At 40.5% G+C, this 7,042-nt stretch overlaps 1 pseudogene; it reads left to right on the forward strand.

The window, feature by feature from the left end:
* The first annotated feature begins 1,667 nt into the window (after window positions 1-1,667).
* LOC146362441 (uncharacterized) lies at window positions 1,668-5,406 on the forward strand (annotated as a pseudogene).
* Window positions 5,407-7,042: the final 1,636 nt, after the last annotated feature.

Here is a 7,042-nt window from a genome sequence, read left to right on the forward strand (position 1 = left end):
TACTCCTCTTGGGTTCTTTCCGGGCATCTCCAGCAGCTCCTGTGCTTGAGTGTGATGGTGGTAACTCTGTGGCAGACACAGCTTGCGTCTCTAGCAGTGACTGAATTTCTGCTGTTGCTTTTGTCAAGATGAACTTTCTTCGGTCATCAGCTATATATGATGATCTAAAGTGTGGTTCAACAAAGGAGGCCATATCCAGGAGGCCATCAGTTGCAGGGTCTGAGTACTTCTCATTTAAATGCTTGAGGATGGCTTTCTGCATGTCCTTCGTCAGGTCTGTGTCTTCATCAGCTAGAGGAAGAACTGTGTTATTTAGTAGGTGGAGCACAGGTTTGACATACGACACACTCACATACTGTTCTCCAGACAGAGCATCTGTGAACTTTATCACAGATTGTGTGATAAGTGTCTTTTTCACAGATTCTGTCATGTTAGTGCCCTGCCAAGTTGGTACCAGGTGCCTGGTTTTTCTGTCTGCTTTCAGGACCTGTGATTAGTCCTTCTCCTGTTCAAGCACCCATTGAATCATCTGTTGTCAAGACCTTTTCCAATTGTAAGAAAAGGCACTTACTATTTTCTTGCACTTGCCAATTGCACGTTCAACACAGGTGTCTTTCATACTTCTCTCTCTCCAGTAGCTGGAGTTTGTATGGGTGCCATTTGTGAGTAGCTAATATCCGCCGAAGGGATGTTCGACTAATGCCACTCTCCAGTGATATGCAGCGAGTGCTACGCTGTGGGCTCTTGCTGAATGAAGCTAGGACAGCCACTGATGTTTCTTCATTAGTGACAGTTTTCTTGCGTCCACATTTTGGCAAATCCAACACTGAACCAGTTTCATGAAACTTAGCAAGCAGTTTGCTAACTGTAACATGGGAGATGGGTGGTCTTGTAGGGTGTCTTGCATTGAAATCTGCTGCAATGACCCGGTTACTGCGTTCACCAGATATCAACACAATTTCAATCCGCTCCTCATGTGTTAACCTCTTCGACATGTCAATGGCTGTGAACAAAGAGAAAGTATTCAGAATACGTTGCTCTCATTGAGTGACATAACAGAATATGTTACAAAATAAATTTTGGGCCATGTAATCTCTAATCTGTAGTGGAATACATTTTAAAAGTAGTCTTCCCAACACTGTTGCCCTTTTGTGTTAACTGTCAAAGGGATACTGTATGATTACTGTATTTAAACTACACAGCTTATTTCTTTCACTATTTCAAGAGCAGAGGCGATCACAAAGAGCCTGACAGAGATGATTGTGAGAGACCTACAAGCTCTTTCCATAGTGGAGGATGATGGCTTTGGGAATTTTGTTTAGACCCTTGACCCCAGGTACAAAATTCCAGGCAGAAAATCTTTAACGGAGGGGAAACTACCAGCTCTTTATGAAGACTGTTGTGCTAAGATTAGAAAGGCACTGAATGGTGTGGGCAATGTTGTGCTCACCACTGACATGTGGACATCAAGAGCCACAGAAGCATATTTAACAGTCTCATGCCACATGATTGATGAAAACTGGCAAATGATGGCATACGTGCTATAAACATGCTGTGTTCCTGGACAACACACTGCAGACAATATTTTTGCACAATTAACCAGAATTACAGAAGAATGGGGCATAAAGGAGAAGATTCTGGCTGTTGTAACAGACAATGCTGCTAACATGGTTGCTGCTGTGCGCAAAGCAGGATGGAAACACTACCCATGTTTTGCAGACACTTTAAATTTGGTGGTGAAAGACTCCATTAAAGCCCTGCCTGACTTGCTTGAGCTTCAGCAGAAAAGCAGTGCCATTGTTGCTTTCTTTCACCACATCACTAAAGCTGCAGACAAGCTCAAAGACATCCAGAAGCAGCAGAAGTTCCCTGAACAAAAACTTATTCAAGCAGTTGAGACAAGGTGGAACTCCACATTCTACATGTGGGAGAGATTGCTTGAGCAAAAAGAGGCAGTTACCACAGGTCCTCTGTTTCCTTGGGAAGAGCTCACTTTGTTTAAATGAGGAAGAATGGTCTGTCATTCATCTCTCCATCAATGCACTGAGACCATTTGAGGAAGGAACCAGAGCGAGGGATCAGGATCCACTACTTTGGTGGAAAAACAATGAACAAACATTCCCCTCTCTGAGCAACCTTACCAAAAAAATACCTGACAGTGGTTGCAACATCAGTGCCAGCTGAGAGGATTTTTTCAAAAGCAGGGCTGTTAGTGATTAACAGAAGAAATGCATTAAAGGGAAAAAAGGTTAATATGATACTGTTCTTGAACGAAAACCTGTAACCAAAACCTTTGTTCTGCACAGACTAACTGAAGGCTTTGGGGGTTGTTAAGTTGTTTACTTAGTATTTATATTTTCACCAGTTGTTGTTTTTGTTGTTCAGAATTTTAATTGTTATTTTTTGTATTATAGTTTCTCAACTGTACTTGTTTGTTTAAATTTGTTAACTGGTTTGGGTGCACTTTTTTGTAAAGGTCTTTCTAAAAAATATTCATAATAAAGCATTTTCTATGTAATTCTAAATTTTCTCCTGATTATGTCCTGGGTTTTAACTATTTAATAATAAAGGAAACACACATCACAAAAAAAAACACTTAAGGTCATGAAAATTAATTGAGATTTATCAATTCAATGACGCATCCACCTTATTTTGGGGCGATCGTGGCTCAAGAGTTGGGAGTTCGCCTTGTAATCGGAAGGTTGCCGGTTCGAGCCCCGGCTTGGACAGTCTCGGTCGTTGTGTCCTTGGGCAACACACTTCACCTGTTGCCTATTGGTGGTGGTCAGAGGGCCCGGTGGCGCCAGTGTCCGGCAGCCTCGCCTCTGTCAGTGTGCCCCAGGGTGGCTGTGGCTACAATGTAGCTGCCATCACCAGTGTGTGAATGGGTGGATGACTGGATGTGTAAAGCGCTTTAGGGTCCTTAGGGACTAGTAAAGCGCTGTATAAATACAGGCCTTTTTTTTTACCATTTATTTATTGAAAAGTATCAGTATCAGTGGTAGTGGCCCGTGTTTACTTGATATCAGATTGATACCAAAATATGCAGTATCGCACACTACTACTAATAAGCTTGTGTGCTTCAGGGTAGCTTTAAATTTTAATTTGGGAGGTGCTGGGTATGGATTTAATTGGACCACTCCCAGAAACACGTCTAGACACACGTCCAGGACTGCAGCGGAGGTCTCTGCAATCATGAACTCCAAGTTATACATGTTTGGGATGGTCAGGAAAATCATCACTGACCAAGGAAAGGAGTTTGTGAACTTGTGAAAGTGTTATTCGTACCTTGACATATGATATGATGTATTTAGGCTAAGTCTGCTCATGTCACTGCAGCTCAACAACAGCATTTTCAGCATGCTGAATATTAAACATGCTGTCTCCAGTGCTCACCACCCCCAGACCAACGGGCAGGTAAGCATTTGGATATCTAACCTCGAGTAACTCATATGAAATTAGTCATGCTTATTTATCTATTCTACAATACAACTCAAAGGATGAGAGGACCAACCAGAACATTAAGCGTGCTCTCAGAAAGTACGTCAACCAGAACCACGATGACTGGGACGTTCACCTTGCTGCTGTGGTGTATGCTATCAACACTGCATTCCTGTTTTGACATTTTGTATTACTTTTAAGATACTTTACAGTGTTGCATCATTTTAAGAATGTGTTTTTAAACTTAATTTAAAAAAAAAAAGTTATTGACAAGTGCAAGAGAAAATGAAATAATGGAGAGATTTTGTGTGATCAGCACTCCACCCGTCACAGTCCCTATTTCCTGCTCTTCCACCGACATCCACGTCTTCCTGCTGTGATGAACACCTGTCCCATGGATGAGGACTTTGAGGTTGCAAACCCAGAAGAGGACATCAGCACAAGAGTTGAGGAGATGACAGTTCTGATTAAAACGGTCTGTACAATTAAAGAAGGGTGAGTGACAGGGAAAGGAGATCTGTTGAGGCAAAAAGGGAAAATGTAATACAGTGTGTTGGTCAAGCAGGTGATTATGTTCTTTTGTCAGGTGATCCAAAAAGAAGACAAACTGGAGATAAATTATTCAGCCAGCACCAAGGACCGTACACTGTGGCCAGCGTCACACCAAGTGGGGTGGCCAGTATTGTGAAGGGAGAAACTTGCCAGAAGGTAAACATGTCCAGGCTGAGGAAATACCACAGATCAAAAAGTAAGAGTATGAGATGTAATAAGTACTCAAAATTACATTTTGATTTAATGTTAAAAATGTATTAAAGTTTGTATGTCATGACACATATTTGCATTATTATTAGATCCACCAACTGAGAGGAAGTTTCTCCTAAACCACTCATATGGGACTCCTCAATGGCAGATTGATCATCAGTATGCCAGTCCAGGAGCAAAGTGGCAGAAATACTTGGACCCTCTTCGGTCCAGTCTGGTAAGGCGCATTTCTGTGCAGTCACGTTAAACCTTAATAAGTCAAAGTCATTAATGGTTTTATAACTGCTGAAGCATGAGAAATAATGCCAGCCTTGTTTTGTAGTTTCCCTCTTAATCTGTTTCTTTATTATTTTCTATATTATACTGAAGCAAAATCACACGAATTGCTCTTTTCATTTAGGTGGAATATGTTTTGGACCAAAACCGACCTCCAGGAAAGCTCCTAGTGTAGGAAGACAATCACTGCCTGAAGACTTTTGGAGCCTGGGTTTGGAACAATCCATGGAATCTACTGTAAGTATATGTGGTTACTTTGTCTAATGTACCGCAAAGAAAATATCATGTAATGCAAGATTTTAAGAATAGTAACTGAAACCATATTCTATTGCTTTTTGCTATTTTTTTCAGATTGGGAATGCTTTTCTGAAGATTGTGGGGGAAGCTGCACAAAGACGTAATCTGTCATGCTGGTACATTTTTTTCTTTGGTTATAGCCATGAATGGTTGTTGTGTATTGATTTTGGTTTTTTGTGCGTGTTTCCTTTAGGGAAAAGATTTTCACATTGCTGACCTCTACGTCATGGCCACCTGGAAGGATCCACAAGTCAACCTGCTGCGTTGCTTGCCAGTATGTTTTTCGTTGGTTTTACTCCTGCGTGTGCATGTTTACCAATTTGTACCAATACCTGTAGGAAAACTTTAGGTCCAAGGACATCCTGCTTTTTCCAGCTTGGAGCAGGCAGGCAGGTGAAGCTGACCATTATCTGCTCTGTGTGAGTGCCTTTGGTCTTTCTCGCTCTGTTTTTTCATCTGATAGAAAATAACGAAGGTTGACATGTCGTCTTTTCATGGATAATGATAACATGTTTATATCAGGCTATATTGGTAGCTGAGAGACAGATGCTCTTTCTGGACTCACTTCGCCCTGACGGTTTTGGAGATGATCTCTACCAAGCCATATTTAGGTTGACACTAAAGAAATGAAAAATTGTTCTGGCCTTGTTCATTGGCCAAGTGTGTTCTTTGGCTAGATCGTCTAAAAGCAGCCTCGTTCCAAGGCTTAAAGGTTCAGGAGGGAGCCTCGTTCTAAGGCTACTATGCACCTATACTGGGATCTGGGCCGATACTGTTCTAATGAACTTGTATCCGTATCGTTTTGTTAACCAATACCATGAACCGATACTTGAAATGTGGGAAAGTTTCTCAAAAAATGTTTATTTTTCGCCCTAATTTTGAATTTTCTGGTCATTTCTATTAATATGTTTTGTTGTTTTTTTTTATCAAATGTCACCTTCGCTTCTAAATTGCGGACTTCCTGTTGGGTTTGCGTCATATGGGCCCCACTGACTTTTTTGTTTGTCTCGGCATGATACACATGTGTGCCAGATTTCATACATGTAGCTCAAACGATGTGGTCGTAGGGCTGCATTTAACAACGCATAGGTCCAGAGCCATTTCCCAGTGCTCATATGTAAAACCATGAAAATACAAAATTTTTCACCAGACCTGGCATGTGTGCAAAATTTCATGAGTTTTTGAGCATGTTTAGGCCCTCAAAAAGCCAATTCATTTGCCGAAATAATAATAATAAGAAACGGAGCAGATACAATAGGGCCTTCGCACTCTCAGTGCTCGGGCCCTAATTAAAGCTGCAAGCAGCGTTATGAGGGCCTTCGCACCCTGGCGCGTCGAGCCACGTGTTTTTGAGTGATAGCAGATTACTGCTTTTTGGCTATTGATTGATAGTCCAGTTGCCGCCATCATCACCCTGTTTATTAAAAGTAAAAAGCTTTGCAATATAACACCGCAAAGTTTTTTGTATTCCACACACCAAAGATCATGTCAATGTGATGAAATCCCTTGGTGGAGACCTTAAATAGGGAAAGGTGTACCTGAAATTACATGTTGAATTGAAAATGTGGGTTTGTATCCAGCTGTTGTTGTGATCTTGCATCAAAAAATTTAAATTATAGTAGCAGCATCAATTGAACTGAATAAATTTGCTTTCTGACTTTGTTATTATCCCAAATATTTTGTAATTTCAGTATGCCTGCTTGAAGTCAGGGGTGAGCAGAGTGTGCAAGGTGCCTTCAAGTTCATGCAATAGCAATTGAACTGTTGGTTCGGCATGTGCGGCTGAGGTGAGCAGCTTAAAAGAGGGTTTATGTTTTAAAAGAACAGCTGGATGCAATAAAATAATTCCTAAATAACACTGCCCAGGAGCTGGATGTTTTGCAAGCATCTATTATAATTGCTCGTGATGGTAAGTGTTAGTAAGAAATAGGTTTCTAACATTATTGTTTATTAATTTAAGATTTATAAAGCTGTAGTGGAGTTTTAAAATAAAAAGTCGATCTTTTATGAACAAATTGATTTTTTGATAATAACTAATAACTCCATTTAATGTCACTGATAATGTTAAACACATTGCTATTAAAATACAAAAATTACATTTGAAAGCTGTTTGTCAGTGTTTTTCATGCTTTCCTTCCCTCTAAAGCTACTTCCCCTTTCAAGGTGAATGGGCTTGCCAGAAAATAACGTAACGTAGTAGCTGAAATATATTTTTGTATAATTATGTGTTCTTCTCAGTGTGTGTTTTTAAGTTGTTGAATCTTTC

The sequence above is a fragment of the Perissodus microlepis genome, chromosome 22 (genome assembly GCF_051167445.1).
Source record: "Perissodus microlepis isolate ML-2025 ecotype Zambia chromosome 22, ASM5116744v1, whole genome shotgun sequence".
In the NCBI taxonomy this organism is placed as follows: domain Eukaryota; kingdom Metazoa; phylum Chordata; class Actinopteri; order Cichliformes; family Cichlidae; genus Perissodus; species Perissodus microlepis.